Source organism: Ambystoma mexicanum, chromosome 6q, assembly GCF_040938575.1.
Source record: "Ambystoma mexicanum isolate Mex_15411 chromosome 6q, UKY_AmexF1_1, whole genome shotgun sequence".
NCBI lineage: Eukaryota > Metazoa > Chordata > Amphibia > Caudata > Ambystomatidae > Ambystoma > Ambystoma mexicanum.
Genome location: NC_090937.1, coordinates 1,666,482,764 through 1,666,504,703, shown reverse-complemented (window position 1 = coordinate 1,666,504,703; position 21,940 = coordinate 1,666,482,764). Strand labels below are relative to the sequence as shown.

The 21,940-nt window shown below is 48.0% G+C and overlaps 1 protein-coding gene across 3 annotated transcripts in view; it reads right to left on the bottom strand.

Moving 5' to 3' along the window:
- The window catches only part of M1AP (meiosis 1 associated protein), a 568,197-nt gene that overhangs the window by 76,345 nt on the left and 469,912 nt on the right, over positions 1-21,940 (bottom strand). The window lies entirely within an intron of this gene.

Sequence of the window (21,940 nt, the reverse complement as noted above, 5' to 3'; positions counted from 1 at the left end):
GCAAGTGTTCTATGTGTTTTTACTGGTTGTTGTTCACCACTGTATTTTATGCCCATTTCCTTTTTTTGTGGTTGAAATGTGCGGGGGGAGGTTGAGGCCACCGCAGCCCTTCTCGCCATCACCTACCCGCCCCACACCCTCAAGCCATACCACCCAAACACATCCTCTGCATTTTCATGGCAAACATTCTGCAAAAAGTATTGCAGTAATAGAATGTTGGTAAAAAGATGGCTATCCTCATGAAGTGCACCAAAAAATACAAGTGGGTTCAAGTCAATAGAAAACAGAACACCAGATGCTCCCCCTCCCAAAGAACTTTCATCATGAAGTGTGTGCACTCTGTCCTGGCAGATGGAAGCAATAATGGTGGCTAGTTTAGCTGCACTCTTGGCTTCACCGCGGAGGGAGACATTCCTTGGGTCGAGCTCCCCTGTATTAAGGGGAAGGGGCTAGGGGCTAGGAAGATCATCCAGGGAGTAGGCCAGTGAAATAGTGTCATGACTGATGGTTAGTGTTGATGCCTTCAGACCTCTACCCAAGTCACCAAGGTCACTGTTCAAATCCGTTCTATCCAAGTAAGCGAGAACTATCTCCCTCACCTTCAATGAAATATTCTGCAGAGGGGGAAAGGATGAAGATCTCCTGATGCCCATGGGAGGGGGACACCACCTTGGGTCTAAAGGAAAGATCGCAAAACAGGGCCCTAGGGGAGACCACCAACTAGGCACGAGAAAAGAGGAGAGTGCAGTGCTCACTTAGTGTTCTAATCAAGAAGCAAGAAATGTCATTACATTAGAAGCCATGGGCTCAAAAGGCCCTTAAGAGCGTGCAAAACGAGGAAACATTCCAAGCTAGGCCAGGAACTTGCCCATGGGTGGGCACCAGCAAAGGGAGATGGGACACACCCCTTCTGCTGCCTTCATCCATCTACACGTGTCACTCACGGCCTGGCAGTCCCGCACTGTGCCTGCAGGGAAGAAGGGGAGTTCAGAGGAAGGACCTGGCGCCTACACCAAAATACCCTCATATGCACGGAGTCAAAGACCGGGAAGAAGGAGAGTTCAGAGGAAGGACCTGGCGCTTACACCAAAATACCCCCATATGCACTGAGTCAAAGACCAGGAAGAAGGGGAGTTCAGAGGAAGGACCTGGCGCCTACACCAAAATACCCCCATATGCACGGAGTCAAAGACCGGGAAGAAGGGGAGTTCAGAGGAAGGACCTGGCGCCTACTCCAAAATACCCCCATATGCAAGGAGTCAAAGACCGGGAAGAACGGGAGTTCAGAGGAAGGACCTGGCGCCTACACCAAAATACCCCCATATGCACGGAGTCAAAGACCGGGAAGAAGGGGAGTTCAGAGGAAGGACCTGGCGCCTACACCAAAATACCCCCGTATGCACGGAGTCAAAGACCGGGAAGAAGGGGAGTTCAGAGGAAGGACCTGGCACCTACACCAAAATACCCCCATATGCACAGAGTCAAAGACCTCACAATCAACTCCTGCTCACGGTCGAAAGCAAGGTTGCATAACTGCATGTGTTATTCCGGCGAGTGGGCTTGGGGAGGGGGCGGCTGCTGAAGAAGACTCAGAGGAGGAGTGAAGGCTAATCCTACCAAATGTGGAAAACAAGCTCTCCAGGTCCAGAGGAAAGAGGCTCGGATCACCCTACAGGAGCTGTACCTGATCTTCTGAATAGTGCAGGGAATCAAGGGAACTGGGGAAAAGCCTTATATTAAATCTCTTAGTCAAAGGACATGAAGGATGTCCGTCCCCAAAGACCCGTTCTCCCTAAGCCGCAAATAGAAGAGGGGAAGCCGGGAGAACCTGTCGATCCTGGGCCTGCCCAAGAGTGGTGATGAAGAGAAAGGCCTTTGGGGACCGTTTCTAATCTGCCAAAGTTGAGAAGGAGCTAGTGAGCTGGTCTGCAAGGGAATTCCCCCATCTCCCGCAGATGGACCACCCCAGAGAGAGAAGACTGGATTTCCCCAGAGACCCAACTTCCGGGCAATCTTTTCTAGCCTCCTGGACCTTGGGTAACCCTGCCAGTTCACAAAGGCACTACCAAGTTGTTGCCTGATCGAGCCATGCCTGCCTGTCCTGGAGATCCAATCTGAAGATGCAAAGGGCCTGGAAGATAGTCTACAGTTCTTTGCATATGGATGACATTCCGGGTCTCCTAATGCCACTTTCCTTACTCAGTTGGCCTAGGCAAGTAGGGTGCATTCCCACTTGGAGACACTGGAATCTGTGGTCAGGGCAAGAGGAGCAGAGGGATTCCACATGAACACACATCAGAGATTTCCTGGTTCCAACACCCAATGGAGAAGAGCCCTGAAGTTGTCAGAGATGGGATTCAAATGAAGTTCTAAGAGCGTGGCTTTCAATGCCTATGGCGATGGGATAGCAGGGGGGCACAGGTGAAGCCGAGCCCATGGAGCATGACAAACCGGGGACGTCATCATCCCTTGGACTCTCAAGCATGCCCTAGCATGACCATAGGGAGAATGGCAGATATTCTGCAGCTCTCGCTTCAGCCTAGGGGCTATTCCTTCCAGTAAATGAAGCAGTCCCTTTTGTGACAGCGACTATAAATTGCAGTGCCTGTGTGAGAGTCAGCTGAGATTAAGAGTGGTTGATCAGCAAGCTGTGGGCGTGAAGAAAGTTGCATGTACAACTGAAACTTCTCAACACCTCCCCACGACATGAGAGCTGCACTAGCAAGTCTCAAAGTTTCAAAGTCCTAGCCCCGTCACATTGGAATACATTACAATCAGTATTAAAAACGAGGACACCCTACCAGGATTCAAAAAGCGCTGAAAACTTGGCTATTCAATAAATACTAACCCATTTGTATGCCCATATGTATTGCCCATATGTAGGTCCAGTGGGCACTACTAGGCCAGCATTTATTGATAGATTCTATCTGCGATCACATTGCCTGACTGCTTGTAACTTACGTATAAGAAATGTTTTTATATGACTATAACCGCAACATTTTATATAAAATGTGTTAATATACTTGTAATTTGCCGTGATACCTTCGGGTCTGGGCGAGTAATAAATGTAATGAATAAATCCCACCCATGGTTCAGGAACTTTCCTAAATACACAAAGATCTGACCTGAGCCGCAGAATGGCCAACGTGTCAGGCCCACTGCAAAGCAGATGAACCGACGGTGGGAGAGGTGCAGCGGAGCAGGGAGGTAAGCGTTCATCATGTTCGGGGCAGATGAACCGACGGTGGGAGAGGTGCAGCGGAGCATGGAGGTAAGCGTCCATCATGTTCGGGCAGATGAACCGATGGTGGGAGAGGTGCAGCGGAGCAGGGAGGTAAGCGTCCATCATGTTCGGGGCAGATGAACCGACGGTGGGAGAGGTGCAGCGGAGCATGGAGGTAAGCGTCCATCATGTTCGGGGCAGATGAACCGACAGTGGGAGAGGTGCAGCGGAGCATGGAGGTAAGCGTCCATCATGTTCGGGGCAGATGAACCGACGGTGGGAGAGGTGCAGCGGAGCGGGGAGGTAAGCGTCCATCATGTTCGGGGCAGATGAACCGACGGTGAGAGAGGTGCAGCGGAGCATGGAGATAAGCGTCCATCATGTTCGGGGCAGATGAACCGACAGTGGGAGAGATGCAGCGGAGCATGGAGGTAAGTGTCCATCATGTTTGGGGCAGATGAACCGACGGTGGGAGAGGTGCAGCGGAGCAGGGAGGTAAGCGTCCATCATGTTCGGGGCAGATGAACCGACGGTGGGAGAGGTGCAGCGGAGCATGGAGGTAAGCGTCCATCATGTTCGGGGCAGATGAACCGACGGTGGGAGAGGTGCAGCGGAGCATGGAGGTAAGCGTCCATCATGTTCGGGGCAGATGAACCGACGGTGGGAGAGGTGCAGCGGAGCATGGAGGTAAGCGTCCATCATGTTCGGGGCACATGAACCGACGGTGGGAGAGGTGCAGCGGAGCATGGAGGTAAGCGTCCATCATGTTCGGGGCAGATGAACCGACGGTGGGAGAGGTGCAGTGGAGCATGGAGGTAAGCGTCCATCATGTTCGGGGCAGATGAACCGACGGTGGGAGAGGTGCAGCGGAGCATGGAGGTAAGCGTCCATCATGTTCGGGGCAGATGAACCGACGGTGGGAGAGGTGCAGCAGAGCATGGAGGTAAGCGTCCATCATGTTCGGGGCAGATGAACCGACGGTGGGAGAGATGCAGCGGAGCAGGGAGGTAAGCGTCCATCATGTGCGGGGCAGATGAACCGACGGTGGGAGAGGTGCAGCGGAGCATGGAGGTAAGCGTCCATCATGTTTGGGGCAGATGAACCGACGGTGGGAGAGGTGCAGTGGAGCATGGAGCTGCCCGACGGTGGGAGAGGTGCAGCGGAGCATGGAGGTAAGCGTCCATCATGTTCGGGGCAGATGAACCGACGGTGGGAGAGGTGCAGCGGAGCATGGAGGTAAGCGTCCATCATGTTCAGGGCAGATGAACCGACGGTGGGAGAGGTGCAGCGGAGCAGGGAGGTAAGCGTCCATCATGTTCGGGGCAGATGAACCAACGGTGGGAGAGGTGCAGCGGAGCATGGAGCTGCCCGACGGTGGGAGAGGTGGAGCGGAGCATGGAGGTAAGTGTCCATCATGTTCGGGGCAAATGAACCGACGGTGGGAGAGGTGCAGCGGAGCATGGAGGTAAGCGTCCATCATATTCGGGGCAGATGAACCGACGGTGGGAGAGACGCAGCGGAGCATGGAGGTAAGCGTCCATCATGTTCGGGGCAGATGAACCGACGGTGGGAGAGGTGCAGCGGAGTATGTAGGTAAGCGTCCATCATGTTCGGGGCAGATGAACCGACGGTGGGAGAGGTGCAGCGGAGCATGGAAGTAAGCGTCCATCATGTTCGGGGCAGATGAACCGACGGTGGGAGAGGTGCAGCGGAGCATGGAGGTAAGCGTCCATCATGTTCGGGGCAGATGAACCGACGGTGGGAGAGGTGCAGCGGAGCAGGGAGGTAAGCGTCCATCATGTTCGGGGCAGATGAACCGACGGTGGGAGAGGTGCAGCGGAGCATGGAGGTAAGCGTCCATCATGTTCGGGGCAGATGAACCGACGGTGGGAGAGATGCAGCGGAGCAGGGAGGTAAGCGTCCATCATGTGCGGGGCAGATGAACCGACGGTGGGAGAGATGCGGCGGAGCATGGAGGTAAGCGTCCATCATGTTTGGGGCAGATGAACCGACGGTGGGAGAGGTGCAGTGGAGCATGGAGCTGCCCGACGGTGGGAGAGGTGCAGCGGAGCATGGAGGTAAGCGTCCATCATGTTCGGGGCAGATGAACCGACGGTGGGAGAGGTGCAGCGGAGCATGGAGGTAAGCGTCCATCATGTTCGGGGCAGATGAACCGACGGTGGGAGAGGTGCAGCGGAGCATGGAGGTAAGCGTCCATCATGTTCAGGGCAGATGAACCGACGGTGGGAGAGGTGCAGCGGAGCAGGGAGGTAAGCGTCCATCATGTTCGGGGCAGATGAACCGACGGTGGGAGAGGTGCAGCGGAGCATGGAGCTGCCCGACGGTGGGAGGTGCAGCGGAGCATGGAGGTAAGCGTCCATCATGTTCGGGGCAGATGAACCGACGGTGGGAGAGGTGCAGCGGAGCATGGAGGTAAGCATCCATCATGTTCGGGGCAGATGAACCGACGGTGGGAGAGGTGCAGCGGAGTATGGAGGTAAGCGTCCATCATGTTCGGGGCAGATGAACCGACGGTGGGAGAGGTGCAGCGGAGCATGGAGGTAAGCGTCCATCATGTTCGGGGCAGATGAACCGACGGTGGGAGAGGTGCAGCGGAGCATGGAGGTAAGCGTCCATCATGTTCGGGGCAGATGAACCGACGGTGGGAGAGGTGCAGCGGAGCATGGAGGTAAGCGCCCATCATGTTCGGGGCAGATGAACCGACGGTGGGAGAGGTGCAGCGGAGCAGGGAGGTAAGCGTCCATCATGTTCGGGGCAGATGAACCGACGGTGGGAGAGGTGCAGCGGAGCAGGGAGGTAAGCGTCCATCATGTTCGGGGCAGATGAACCGACGGTGGGAGAGGTGCAGCGGAGCATGGAGGTAAGCGTCCATCATGTTCGGGGCAGATGAACCGACGGTGGGAGAGGTGCAGTGGAGCATGGAGGTAAGCGTCCATCATGTTCGGGGCAGATGAACCGACGGTGGGAGAGGTGCAGCGGAGCATGGAGGTAAGCGTCCATCATGTTCGGGGCAGATGAACCGACGGTGGGAGAGGTGCAGCGGAGCAGGGAGGTAAGCGTCCATCATGTTCGGGGCAGATGAACCGACGGTGGGAGAGGTGCAGCGGAGCATGGAGGTAAGCGCCCATCATGTTCGGGGCAGATGAACCGACGGTGGGAGAGGTGCAGCGGAGCAGGGAGGTAAGCGTCCATCATGTTCGGGGCAGATGAACCGACGGTGGGAGAGGTGCAGCGGAGCAGGGAGGTAAGCGTCCATCATGTTCGGGGCAGATGAACCGACGGTGGGAGAGGTGCAGCGGAGCATGGAGGTAAGCGTCCATCATGTTCGGGGCAGATGAACCGACGGTGGGAGAGGTGCAGCGGAGCATGGAGGTAAGCGTCCATCATGTTCGGGGCAGATGAACCGACGGTGGGAGAGGTGCAGCGGAGCATGGAGGTAAGCGTCCATCATGTTCGGGGCAGATGAACCGACGGTGGGAGAGGTGCAGCGGAGCATGGAGGTAAGTGTCCATCATGTTCGGGGCAGATGAACCGACGGTGGGAGAGGTGCAGCGGAGCATGGAGGTAAGCTTCCATCATGTTCGGCGGTGCCAGCCATCTGCCTTGCTGATGAGTGGGATCATTATCTTAATCGCCTCCATCTTGAAGGTGGTTTTTACAGGCAGAGCAGTTGATGCCATCCAGGCTGGTCACCAACCTAAGACCTCCCGCCTTCTTGAAAATGTAAATATGCTCGAGTAGCTCCCAAGCTCCATTTCCTACCGAGGAACACCCTGGATGGTGAATTGAAGAAGGGACTTCAATTCTGGTTGGAGGGCTGTTTCTTCCATTCCTATTTGCATTTTATAAAGCGTTTAACACCCAACAGGAGAATGCCTGAAATAGAGGAGCACGCCAAATTATCTTCCAACAGGAAAAGTCACTTAACCCGCAGAGGATTGAAGAGGAGAGATTCAATCGTCTTCCGAAAAAGACAGGAGACCTGCCGGAAATAAGTTAAAATATAGTTTTCTGAAAATCGATAAAAAAAAGATTTAGAAAGAGCGCTCTATGACAGCAGTGCGGTGTTTCTAAATCAAACTGTCATGCCCCTGCCGCACACAGTGCACGCAGGGGCTGACAGGCTCGCCAGGACCTGAAAGCGCAGTCGTAGGAGAAATGGGGTTTGTGTGCGTGTGTTTATGTGTGTGTTACGGGTTTGTGTGTTTTTGGGTTAGGGGAATTATTGGGTGGGGAGGGAGGCGTTAGGGGCTCAGCAAGGGGGATTTGAGGAGTAAAACACCCGATTTCGAACACATACCGCCTGAGAGGGTGAGGGGCAAAGCAATGAGATCAGTGGTCAAAGTGGGTGGGAGCGGTCGGGGCGGTGCTCCTCTACTTCTTTTAAAGTTTCACAGCTCCTATACTTTTATTTTAAAAAGAAACCATTCAGGAATGGTTTCGCTTTAAAATAAAAGTGTAGGAAGAAGTTGAAACGTTCACTTTCAGTGCCCTGCATTGAGCGTCGCTGCGTTCCCCTAAACAGCAGGTGCATCCGTTTGGGGGTTTGTATTGAGAGTGGGCGGGTGCATGGCGATGGAGTTTGTGAGGAGCAGTCTAGCAGGGAACATAGTTCCACTACTTTCTTTCGTACACTTCAACTGAATGAGATGTTTTTGCCTTTTGCAGGCTGTCTAAAATCCGCCAGGAAAAAACTGTCTTTTTGCTCAGCGACCTACAAGAAGTGAAAATATGACATAGATGCGATCTGCCATCTGCCTTAGTTCTTCCAGAAGGGCATTCCACTGCATTTGCCAATCGCTTTGGCGCATGAGTATTGAGGGATCATCAGAGTGGTGTTTTGGTGTCAACCAGAAGAGCATCATAGAAGATGGATTTTCAAGTCCCTAGTGGCCACACTATAACAAGCTTTAGGAGCTGCCCACAGGCAGCTAATGCAGGTGCCTGAGAACCAGAGTTTTCGGGCTCCATTTAGGAGTATAAGCGACAATCATTGCCGCTAAGATCGGCAAGGGCCGTCTTAAAGGCATGGTCTAGTAAAATTTTTTATTGTCCCTACGGGTCGGCCATGTTTTTTTAAGCCTAAGTGTCTCGATTTTAGAAAGCTTTCCTATGGACCTTACCCGAGTTTTCGTCCATTAAACGCACGCGAAAACAAGCACCATGGAGCCGCCATTTTCTGATAATCCTATCTTTTCCCCGATCGCCCTGGCTGACCTGCTTTTGCGGCACTAAATCAATTCCCCCGCCCCTGAGCCTGCCATCAGCAGACTCGTACCGCCCATTTCCCAACGCCAAAGCACGTCTCGTGTCAACATTCGCTGCGCTTCCTCAATAAGTATAAACAGACCGTTTCACAACACACAGCAGCCGATTTTCGATTCCATTCCTCTCTCTGTGTTACTTTGAGTATTCTGTGACTCGTTTCAGTGCTCTGGTCAGCTACCTTCGCCGCTTGTAGCCCGTGTGAACAGATACCAGTACCACCGCTATAAATTATTTTAGTTTGTTTAACACACAATGGCTACAATAATGCCCTACATGTTCGAGCCCGAGTATACCGAGGAGGAACTACTGGAAAGGGAAGCACGCGAAAACGATGGGGATTCGGACGGCAGTTGGCAGGACGACTCAACAGATGAAGAGCCTGGGCCTAGTCGAATGGACGGCGTCTCCACCTGGTGCACATGCAATCGGTGCGAGCTAATGCCATCTGAGGACGAGAACTGCTGCTGCAGAGAAAACTCGGGATGCCTGGCCTACATTTCGGAAGGCGAGCCACGACCGCAATGCATCACCGAGCTGCCAGACTTCAGGGCAGCCTGCCTCACACGGGCCGTGTTGAGAATAATGATGGTGCTTATGCACGAACTTCGAGCAACTGTTCGTCCTCGTAATCCGAGTAACGAGTAAGTATATTCTGCTTGTCATGCCACTCCTATTTCATGGTCTTCTACTATATCCAAAATTACATCTACATATCATTGTAACGCATGTAAGTCGTTGAATAGTGTGCATTGTCTAGATAGCATTTGTCCGTGTAAAATGCCATTAGTTACAAGAATTGTCATTGACAACAAACGTTTATTAAACTTATCTTGGTAATTTAAAAACAGTTTTTTTCATTCCTTTTCACAGGTGGTACAGGCTGGTGGCCTATCGTTCCTTTACATGGTGGCTTCACGGGAGGCTTGGACACCGCGTTCGAAGAGTGATACCCGCCTGTGCCGTTCGTGCCATTAGAGAAACGTTCCTGAGTGACAGCGGTCAGTACAGGGGATTTTCTCTCGCTGTGCTGCAACCTGACCTGTATAATCTTTAAAGTCTTGTATTTTTGTGTCATGAAAATAAGATACAAAATAAAACACCACATATATTTTAACAACGGTTGCCTCGATTTTTTAAATGAATCAAGTGTGTCTCCATTCAAGGATGGACGTCAGACATCTGTGCTCCGAATGGGTGAAGGTCTGGTTGCTGTGAAGCAGGGTGGTCACTATCTATCTAAGCTAACATAACATATTCTCGATAATGCATGCACTAAAACACACTTGTTCAAAGTCTTTCAGTAGGTTATGTCTCTATAAAAGTCACACAAATATCTATACTAACATTTACCATTGGATTATACAGTCTTGACCACTATAATACGCCGGTTGAAGTGTGGGTCTGTGCTCACAAGAATCTCCGGTATGTGGCATTTGTTATTGATAAGCAACGATATACTATCATTGATATAAAGGCGATATACTGTATATTGATATAAAGGCGGTTCGCGCCGGTGGATGCGCGCTGGCATGGGGGGCTGTCAGGGGCGCGAAAGGCAAAGGTGCCAAACTACATGTACACTTCAAAAGGTGTCCCACGCCAAGGGGCCATTGTTCACATGGTCTCCTCAGACCCCGTGTCTCCAGGCAGGCCTCCGCTGAGGCAGGCCGCCCCCTGCAATACACATAAGTGTGTCTCCATTCAGCAGTCTTCCTGTGCCTTATCTGCACGCCCCAGGCCCATCCATCCCACCCCCCTCTATCAAAGGCGGTTCACACCCGGGGATGAGCGCTGGCATGGGGGGCTGTCAGGGGCGCGAAAGGCCAAGGTGCCAAACTGCATGTACACTTCAAAAGGTGTCCCACGCCAAGGGGCCATCGGTCACATGGCCTCCTCAGACCCCGTGTCTCCAGGCAGGCCTCCCCTTCAAGCAGGCCGCCCCCCTAATACCACGACATACATACGTCATTCATTCACAAACACACCCCAGTTTCTAATACTTTAAAAACCACTCGATATGTCTCATGAGAACATCTTTGTGCTTTGCAAGTCAACTCCTGAACGTGCTACCTGGGAACCACTGAGATCTATGCTAATCTGCTCGTCGTCGTGCTATCCGTGAACTTCTGTGACCGCTTCGAGCATACCCATCAGTGCGCTACCTGTGGCCATCCACCTATTCTCCCGCAACATACTGCTCTGCTTGCTGAATCCAACTGTTTGTTGGTCAAGGTAAGGCCATGTATCCTGGTCATATTTCGCAGATTTTTAAATTTCTATCTATTTTCGAGTAGAGTACACAATAGTGCTATGTTCATTGGTCTCATTGGTATTGACTTGAGTTTCCATTGCTATGCTATCAATAGATCTATTTATTTTCATCTGTGTCTATTGTCATTGAATTGCATCCTTCGGGGGTCCAGTCTATAATGTAAGCATGTTTCCTTCTCGTGCAAGACAGAACATCCAAGGGACGAGTCACATGTTCAGATTTCAGTCACATCAATTATACATTTCTGTAACTTATGCAACTACTAAGCAGCACATAATGAACTGGTATAGTTCCTGCGACCAAAACAAACCTTGCATTGATCATTGTATGATTCATTTACTTTTGTATCAAATCTTTACTCTTGAAGATTGTATAATAATGTCGATATTTACTTTTCAGATTTATCAACAATGCCTGCCTGTTCGATTAGCGGTTGCCCTTCGAAGACCCATGCGAAATCTGAAGGAACTACAATGCATGTATTCCCGAAAACTGTTGATCGAATAAGAGAATGGGTCAGACATTGCGGATATCCACTGGATGAGCTGGAAAGTAGAGTCCAACAAGTCTTAGAGGACAAGAGGGGTGATCGATACCGCATCTGCAGCCGGCACTTTTCCTTGGACATGTACACAACGTCTTGGGTAACAAAGAAGAATAAACGGCGAACGACACGGAAATTGCGCGAAAAGCTATTCCCACTCTATTAGTCCACATTCCGCCACCGGTGAGTCAAGTGTCAGGATTTGGATTTTGGCCTTGCGGTAGTGTGTAGCCGAATGGATTAATTGATATTGTAGGTGTTCTATCCCTTGTAATAATTTCGATATTGATATGAGTGTATAGTTTTTTGAATAATGACATTTATCAATATATTCTTTTTCGATTTCATAACCCACAAACGCAATGTATATATATATATATGGGGACAGGGAACTGTGCTGTATTGAGCATTTTTCAAGTATTCTGTCGGCTTACATGGCTATTTTTAATATTGGCATTTCATTATCAATCATTAATTGACCTTTACAACTTCTTGACTATCCCTTGAATCTGAAGCAAGTACATTCTACATCCTTGACGTGGTCGCAGTTATCAACCACTTCTAGCGCGTATCAGGTAACCTTACTAGGCTAATCCGCTACATACTTGTTTTATGCATGTCAAGTAATAGTTTTATTCTATCGTGTAATTATTTTACTGAATGTTTGGTTACTGCTTTCCACTTGATATACACCTTAGTTATCGTCCACTGGTGCTTGTTTTCAGTTATAATTAGTGTTATCCATACTAATGCAAGTACTGTCTTTCAGGGAGATGCTGAAGCGTCCGCCACATCTACAACATTTCTAGATGTTTTTCAACATCAGGAGGCATGGAAACTGACAGCTCCATCGAGCATCATCATCAGAGCTGGAATTCTTGTCGTTTGATTTTTATACACAATGTTTCATTCGTGGTTAGCCGTTGATATGTACCTGTGCTGTCGACCCCAGGTGTGTGTTATGTTTTCACAATTGTAATCCTCACTAATGCAAGTACTATGTTTCAGGCAGTTGATGGAGCGTCAACCCCTGCACTTGATGCAGAGCCTGACATTCAAGTATACGAATCGCCGCAACAGCTTTCGGAAGTACGCACTACATTTGCAACATCCATAGATATTCTTCAGCAGCAAGAGGTATGGATAATGACAGCTCCATCATGCGTGATCATATAACGTGATTCCATTTGCTATACTTTCTTTCCTATTAACGCAAGTGCTGTGTTTCAGGGAGACGACGAAGCTTCCACCACAAACACAACATCACATTTAGATGATGCAGATGTAAAGGAATCGTTGAAATAAGTCGATGAAATGTGATCATATTTGGATTTTCCTTGATTCTTTTGGACAATGCATCTTTCGCGGTTATCTCTTTATATGTACCTGTGCGTTCGACCCCAAGTGTGTGTTATGTTTCCAATATTGAAAACCATACTAATCCAAGTATTGTGTTTCAGGGAGACGACAGAGCTTCCACCACAATCACAACATCTCATTTAGATGATGCAGATGTAAAGGAATCGTTGAAATAAGTCGATGAAATGTGATCATATTTGGATTTTCCTTGATTCTTTTGAACAATGCATCATTTGCGGTTATCTCTTTATATGTACCTGTGCCGTCGACCCCAAGTGTGTGTTGTGTTTCCAATATTGAAAAGCATACTAATGCAAGTACTGTGTTTCAGGGAGATGCGGATGCCTCCTCTCCAATACAACCATTCATGGCAGTCCATGCAGAGCCAGAGGTATGGATACTGACAGTTCCATCGAAATAGATCATCACTGGTCGAATACTTGTCGTTTGATTGTTGCACACAATGTTTAAATCGTATTTGGCTATTTAGATGTACCTGTGTGTTCGTCCTCACGTGTGTTTTATGCTAACAATATTTTGATACATAGTAATGAAAGTACTATGTTTCAGGGAGACGATGGAGCCTCATTCCGTGCTGTCTATGCGGATACAGAAAATATAGTCGTTGCAGCGCAAGAGGAAGGGAGGACATGCGGAAACGAATCGGAGCTACAGCGTGCAGATGGTGAAGGTCGAGTCAAAAAATTTGCAAAGAAAAAAAAACAAAAAAAGGTTGGTTACAAACCGTTCATAACTTTAAAAAAATGTTTGTGCTGGGGACTATTTTATGTTTTTTTCCAGTTAATTCTACTACACTCCATCTTGTGTTTAAACTGAACATCCCTTTTCCAATCTCTCTTCCAGTTACCCGTGGGTGTCAGAACTATACACACACAGACAGTGAAGCGAATGAGAGATGTGGCTTGCCCAGACCGTGTACACTATGGAGGAACTATTAATTGAGGCGAGGCGTGTTCAGGCTCGAGATGCTCATGTCCAATGGCCAGAACATAAATTAATTGTGTTTGGAGACTACAGCAAAGTTGCATTGGACCATAGCTACAGTGCGACCGCACCACCACAAGAAGATGTTATTGAATGTATTGAAGATAGCTCTGAAGTAGTTGCAGATCAATTTACACAATCTACACCCGCCAAATATTTGCCACCAAAAAACCTGTCGACATTGTTGTGTTCTCCCATCAATGTTGAAGTAATAGATGTTGAAATGACAGAGAATGAACCAGCCGCAGCATCCATAGACGCATCAGAACTTGATATCAGCGATATTACTTTCCAATGTGTTGAAATCTCCACAACGTCAAAGGCCGAAACAACGTTGACGCAGGATGACAGTCTAATGAAAGAGAGCAAATACATTGTATTCGACAGTTGTTTGATGGAAATTATAAGTATGCTGAAATGTGTGCATTCCATTAGAGGGAAAGTTTGTGGGAAGCCATTGATTAATGTGACTCGTCAAATAAAAGGCAGTAACGTCAAAATAAATGCCGCCTGTAGATTAAATCATAGGTTCTCATGGTCTGCACAACCGATGCTGGGGAAACTGCCAGCAGGCAATCTACTGTGTGCAGCTGCATCACTTTTTAGTGGCTCCAGTTTTAGAAAGTTAGAGGCTTTCTTTCAGTTTGTGGGACTCCATTTCATTTCTAAAGCGCTGTACTACACATACCAACGTGATTATCTGTTTCCGGCCATTAGTGATGCTTGGAAAATTGAACAATTGTCTCTAGCAAGTACATTCGAAGGCAAACGATTCAGGCTAGCCGGCGATGGACAGTGCGACAGCCCTGGATTTTCTGCCAAGTACTGCACCTACCACTTTCAGGACATGGATAGTAAGAAAATTGTGAGTTCGGTGGTCGTGCAGGTAACACAATGTACATCCTCAGTGGCCATGGAGAAACTAGGTTTTATAAAATCAGTGGAATATCTACAATCGAGGGGAATGCACATCGACCTCATAGCCACAGATAGACACGTTTCAATTGCCAAGACAATGAGAGAGCAGTTCCCACATATTAAACATCAATTTGACGTATGGCATCTTGCTAAATCAATCAATAAGAAAATATCGGCTGCAGGGAAAAAAAAAGGTTTTGAAAGTATTTTGCAGTGGTCACATTCTATCACCAACCATCTTTGGTGGAGCTCAAAAACTTGTGAGGGGTCAGTGGAAATACTACTTGAAAAATGGCGGTCACTGATGCACCACTGTACCAACGTTCACCGCTGGACAGCAAATGAACATTTCCACCAATGTGAACATGGCCCTTTGTCCCCAGAGGAGGCACGGAAGAAGAAGTGGTTGATTCCATCTTCACCGACACACAAAGCCATTGAGAAGATTGTTTTCGACAAAACTCTATCAAGAGATTTGAGAGGACTGACAGAATTCTGTCACACAGGAGATTTGGAGGTGTTCCACAATATGTGCCTAAAGTACAGGCCAAAGCGCTTGCATTTTAGCTTTCGGGGCATGAAACATCGCACTCTACTAGCGGTTTTGGACCATAACAGCAATGTCGGACGTGAAAAATCTAGGACTAGGGGTAAAGTAAGGATGCCTCGCTACACTAAGGTGTTTTCAAAACGAAGTAAGCAATGGGTGATCAAACCAGTCTATGATGAAATGCAGTTCGACTTTGTGAAAGGCCTTATTATTGCTGTGTTCGAGAAGCACAGATATGGAATTTTGGACGTTTCTGTGCAGAGCAGTGATCCATTGCCACCGAACATTGCGACTGTGCCATGCCCACCCGAAGCACAGCTGATTGTGAAGTACAAATCCCGGTTTAAATAATTGCAATACGATTTGTCTTTTTGTAAATAAATGTTATTGTACAGTGTACCTGTAAACCTAACCATCATGGGTGGTGAACAAGCTGGGTGTCATCTTTGAATTCTCTCTATTCACCTCACATATGTGTATGTATATATTTTTCTCATGTCTCATCTCATGTAAATGTAAATGCTGCGCACTGTTAACGGAGGGGAGGCTTGCGTATTGCAAATAATAAAACAAACAAACAAACAATAAATCTCACTTTTAACTCAACTCCTGTGGTACTTTATACTTTCCCTGACCTTCCGCCAAAAATTAAATGTCTCAATTTGGGCTTCAAAGCTCGCAGACAACGGGGACAAAATTGGGGCACTTAGAACGCGCCAGCCAAGCGGGCCGTGGCATTTGGGAGAGAAGCCAGTTCGCATTTGCACATTGAGGCGCACTACATAGACGGATTCTAAACTTCAAGTTCTCACAGATGCCTATACTACGTGATGTTGCAAATAAAGAATGCGAAGGACAGCGCCCAGATGAGGCCCACAAGTCGCACTGGAAGTATAAGGGTCTATTGTTTTTTGACCTTGAGACAGGGACCATGCCGAAAGAACTACATTTGAAGGGAGTGCGCAATACCGTAAGAGATGATAAGGCAGAAAATTCAGAAACTAGACCGAGTTTCAGTTTTAGGTCAGTATACGAAAAATCATTGTCAAGAGCACGGTCCATTTTACAGACTGCATTACGAAGAGACACAATGGAAATTTCAAATATAATGTAAGTAAATCTTTACACGCTTTTATACCGGAATGAAGATTTAATGAATGGATGCATGAATAAATGAATGAATGAAGAGCTAGGAAAAGCAAGTAAAACTGTTCGTAGTGGGCACATGGGCATGCAGGTCCACTGGTCTCACCGATCTCGGTCCTTGGCCCAGCCACTTTTCCCTGCACCACGGGACTGTCTCTGTATCCTTCAGCCCCTTCTCCCGGCATTTACCTTGCACTTGCCACCAGCTGGCCCTATTATTTAATTTGTATTCAACTAACCATGTACAGCCCTTCCCCATGCGCGATCAGAAAGACACCTGGCCTAGTAGGATCGTTGTCTGTCTGCCCTTGTTCCCCACCTGCCTCGTCACGCCTAGAAACACTTGAGTATAGGCGCGTTACAAATGCCATATCATATATCATATCATTCCTCATGCATGTAGACTGTCGTTTATCATTGTGTGTTGGCCTCGATTTATCTCGTTACTTTTTGCATTGATTTTAGAGACGAACATACTCCATTGAACTATCCTTGCAAGCAAATAGTTTCTGATCGGCCGTAATAAATAAAATGAGTAATATCAATGAAGTTCGGCTAGCGAGACTAATTATCATTTTTTTGTTTTCATAACGGGTATTTGATCCCTTTCTGCCACTGCCATCTGTTTGAGACACCGGCGGATGGATTCTTCAGCAGACACCTGCAGCTTCGTGTCAACAACTGGAGCACGATCACCATATTATGGGACGATCGCCAAGGGCCCACATGCCCTTACGCTGTACTAGTGGCTAGAAGCACCATACCAACCTTTAGGCTGGACTAGTGCCTAGTTGATGGAACAGCCTTGCGGTTCATCGTGCTTCCAAAGTGATTCTTTTTACGAAAATGAACACCCTGTGTACCATAAAGGAACAGCGCATGACTCAAGATGAAACGGAACAGTTATTGCGGATACAGATAAAAGAAAATAAATGGCTTCCGGAGTTCATATGTCAATTGCTGAATATTCTCTAAACATTTAATGTCAAATAAATGTACTTTACCAAATGTACCGTGTTGCTGTTTCATTTTAAAGTACAGTTTCATATTCTGAATTGTGGCGCGCTGTGTTGTGAGTTGATCTGTGTTGGTTTCCGGGTTCTGTGTGGAGTCGCGCAGAAGACGACTGGGCGCGTTTGCCTACGCAGCACAGTAACGTCACGGGGAGAGGCGGGGAATATGAATGTTTTGATAATGTCAGGCTCAGGGGCGGGGGAATTGATTTAGTGCCGCAAAAGCAGGTCAGCCAGGGCGATCGGGGAAAAGATAGGATTATCAGAAAATGGCGGCTCCCTGGTGCTTGTTTTCGCGTGCGTTTAATGGACGAAAACTCGGGTAAGGTCCATAGGAAAGTTTTCTAAAATCGAGCCACTTAGGCTTAAAAAAACATGGCCGAACCGTAGGGACAATAAAATTTTTTACTAGACCATGCCTTTAAGATCCTCAAGCTGATCTTTGTAATCGGGATGACATGAGGGCCCGCGTCTACCAAGGGTTCCCTGAATTCTATCTGGTGCCCCTGCTGGATGACTGGCAACATGCAAGGATCCAACACATCCTTATCCCACTGGGTGTGCAACAGCAACAGTCTGGCCCCCAACCATGTTATCTCAGCCCAGTCAGCAACACTAAGATTTTATGGGTGCAGAATCAAGCTTGGGTTGGAGCGGAGCCCTGCACTCCCCTTTCAAGACTGTTTAGCCTTGACGAGCTGAAGACCTTTATCGGGTCTTGATTGACTGATCGGACTGAGGTTGGTCCCGGACTTGTGCCTGAGAGTACCAGCATGGCCTGTACTGTTTGGGGACCGTATCCACTTTGTATTGCAATTCATCCCGATAGAGTTTGGATACCTAGAAGGTGAAGATGCAGGACCAATGACTTCTGGGTGTTACCCGTTTTCACGTCACACACATGGATCTGGTGCTTGGGTGCAATGGAAGTGCCCATGCTGAGGGCTGCAGCTCGGACCCCATCAAAGGCAAGCTCTGAAAGGAAATTGGCTTGTAGATGCATGTCGTCAATCAAACTTGAACTCCCCCCTCCTCCATCTTGTAGTATAGCCGCTAGAAGTACTCCAGCAGCGATGCAGCTGTTCAGGAGGTGAAGGTACAGCTTTGCCTATGCAGGTATGAACCTGAAAGGTTTCTTTGGCAAGAGCCATCCACTCTGCAGTTGGACGTGTCTTGAATGGCTGCCTCCTCTGGTGCCAAAGTGCATCCTGCTGAGGCTAGAGGAAATTGATTTACACCTCCACAGAGATCGGAAGCGTATCCTATTCAACCCCAAGAGGTTGTAGCGTATTACTCTGTTCCCACATCTGTTCTCTGCTGCTTAACACATCAGTGTTATCTTGCTATGCCCTTCTCTAGACCTTGGTGTTAGGATACTCCATGCTTTAGCAATGCGTAAGAATTCAGCACAGAAGACCTGGGGACCTCATATCCTTGTACTTCCTCTGGGCTGTGATAGTATCTGTCTGTTTGGTTAGCCTTGTACCCAAGCCTCGGTATAGCCGCAATTGGCCCTACATCAGTACATTGATGATCAGTTCCTGTGCCTTTCAACATCATTAAACCTTCAGTCTTGAGTAGCCATCTGGGTGGAGGGTGGCATTGGAGGCTCAGATGCTAAGAGGCTTTGATCCTTTCTTTAAGACAGATTTAGAGAGCTGAGCTTTGTCCCTGTCATGTTGATTTATAAAAGGTAATCCCGGGTCAAAAAGGTACTATAGTTTGAGTGGGCAGCAGGAAGAAATCTAAAGCCCACCCAGCAGCCAAACGCTATGTTGTATTAGCTTCCTATTGGCACTCTAGACTATTTCACACAGACAATAACCTCATTGCAGGTCGATCCCTCTCAGAGAGTGATATATCTCCAAGGTTAAGGTCTACACTTTAGGCTGAATTCAGACCATGCTTTCAGTCGCACAATGCCATGGTATCAACCAACACAATTGGAACTAAACGGTCCAGGACACTCTGTAAAAATAATTAGCCTTTGCCACCTAGCTCTTTAAGAGCAGTCAATGCCTCTAAACAGTGTGATAGGTCAGAAGAAGGAGACAGACCAAGCTTTGGCATTTTTAAAGGTGTTTTATTGACATAATAAGTAAAAAAGCCTCACTATCCCTAATCTGTGGATTTCCCTGCCTAACAAAATTACCTAGGGGGCTCATCCCCTGCCTCAGGTCAGAATGCCCAGGAGAATGGATTCTCAGAGAATTGATTCCATACTCCTGGATAGGCTTCACCAGCCTCGGTATAGAATGTCCAGGAGAATGAACTCCCTTCTCCTGGATAGGCTTGCAAGCCTCGGTATAGAATGTCCAGGAGAATGGATTCCCTTCCCCTGGATAGACTTCTCCAGCCTTGTTATAGAATGTCCAGGAAAATTGATTCCCTTCTCCTGGATAGGCTTTCCCAGCCTCAGTACAGAATGCCCAGGAGAATGGATTCCCTTCTCCTGTATAGGCTTCCCCAGCCTCGGTATAGAATGTCGAGGAGAAGGAACTCCCTTCTCCTGGATAGGCTTTCCCTGCCTTGGTACAGAATGCCCAGGATAGGCTTCCCCAGCCTCCATATAGAATGTCCAGGAGAATGGATTCCCTTCTTCTGGATAGGGTCCCCCTGACTCAGTACAGAATGCCCAGGAGAATGGATTCTTGGAGAATGGATTCCCTTCTCCTGGATAGGCTTTCCCAGCCTCGGTACAGAATCCCCAGGATAGGCTTCCCTAGCCTCGGTATAGAATGTCCAGAAGAATTGATTCCCTTCCCCTGGATAGGGTTCCCCTGACTCAGTACAGAATACCCAGGAGAATGGATTCCCAGAGAATGGATTCCCTTCTCGTGTATAGGCTTTCCCAGCCTCAGTATAGAATGTCCAGGACAATGGGTTCCCTTCTCCTGGATAGGCTTTCCCAGCCTCCGTATAGAATGTCCAGGAGAATGACTCCCTTCTCCTGGATAGGCTTTCCCAGCCTCCGTATAGAATGTCCAGGAGAATGACTCCCTTCTCCTGCATAGGCTTCCCAGTCTTAGTATATAATTCTTGGATTGTTTTTGGCTAGATCTTGGATTAGCTTGTTCTATTGGTCTAGGGGACTTTTCACAGGCTTTGATTCTCCTTTCTCTTGACTTTGTAAACTTTTCCTCTGCGTTCTTGGTCTTTCAATTTCTCTTATTATATTTTACTGAAGTGTCTCTGAAAGTCTCTCTTGCTCCGATATCTTTGGGGAAGTAGAATCCCTCTTTATTTTTTTTCTGTTCTCTGTATTCCTAAGGTTCTGTAGCACCTCATGAGTAAGATAGCTGATATCAGGATTCTCCTTCTCGAAGTTACTGATCTTCTCTTTGGGGCAAGTATATTAGACCCAATAGTTATTCTTATTTCTCGATCACTTTGTATGTTACTGAAATTAGTAAGATGAGTCTTGTAGTGATTCTCACACTCTTGGTTCTCTATCAAGTCACTGGGACGATTTGGATTAGTCTTGTGATGGGTTTCCCTCTTCTTAGGATTTAGCCATTCACTGGGACGAGTAGGCTGAACCCCTGAGTAATTCTCACTCTTCTTAGTATTTGACTATTAACTGGGACGAATAGGCTGAGTCCCTGAATGCTTCTCACTATTCTTCCCTCACAGGACTCCCGCTGTGCCCGTTACCTTTCTTTCTACGAGTAGGTGTCATCGGGCCTGCAAGCAGGATAGGGATTTTGTTTCCCTTATTACAGACAGCTCCTGCGTTCTGGCTAACTCTCTCTGTTTCTCATCCGCGGCTCAGTGGGGCCAGCGTCACAGCGGTCTAGGCAGCGTTGCCAAACTACACAGTCCACTACTCACGGGTCACGCCACCACTCACAAATGACTCTCTCTCTTGGGGGTTTCTTCCCCTGCTCTCCTAATCGTGATAGTACCTCTTTTTTTATGATAGCTTGATGGTTCCTCCCCAGTGGAGGATTATTAGTCCTTTTTTTCTTTTAGCAGAGCACTTGCCATGACTTTTTTCATTCCTCCTCATCACAGTATTACTGGTTTCTAACCACTGAGCGATCGGTATCACTTTCTCATTCATCTTCTTCTTCACAGTTAGTTTTACCAGCTATTTCTTTAGGTTGAACTTGGATCGTATGGCACAATAGCAAACAGTGGCTTGGTCTGCTGTTTTTTCTGAAGCCCTGATGCTACTGGTGGTCTAAGAGAAAGGACTGTAGGGAGTTTTTCTACAGAATAGGAACCTTCTGCCGTCCCTGTAAGGTCCCGCTTACTGCCAACCCTAAGGGGAATATTGCGTTGAGGATGCCCCTCCATAACCTCACAAGTTAAGGCTCACCTCTGGAAAAGAGAAACTCTTTTGATTTGAACTTTGGAGGTCAATTCCTATTGGCATAGGTGCAGAGAAGATATATTTACCATTCTAAGCAAACAAGTTATTGGAGGACTGTCAACTTTCCCAACAAACTGGTTGAGAAACTCACTATAACCTAGGCACCCAGGAATCAGTGGAAGGTTAAAGAAAGAGATCAGGTCCAACAACCTTGCCCGGACGGTTTATAGAGGAGGGACCTCCTAGTTATAGCACTGTTCCAATTTCTGTTGCTAGCAATAAGAGAAATCAAAGAGTACAAAAACT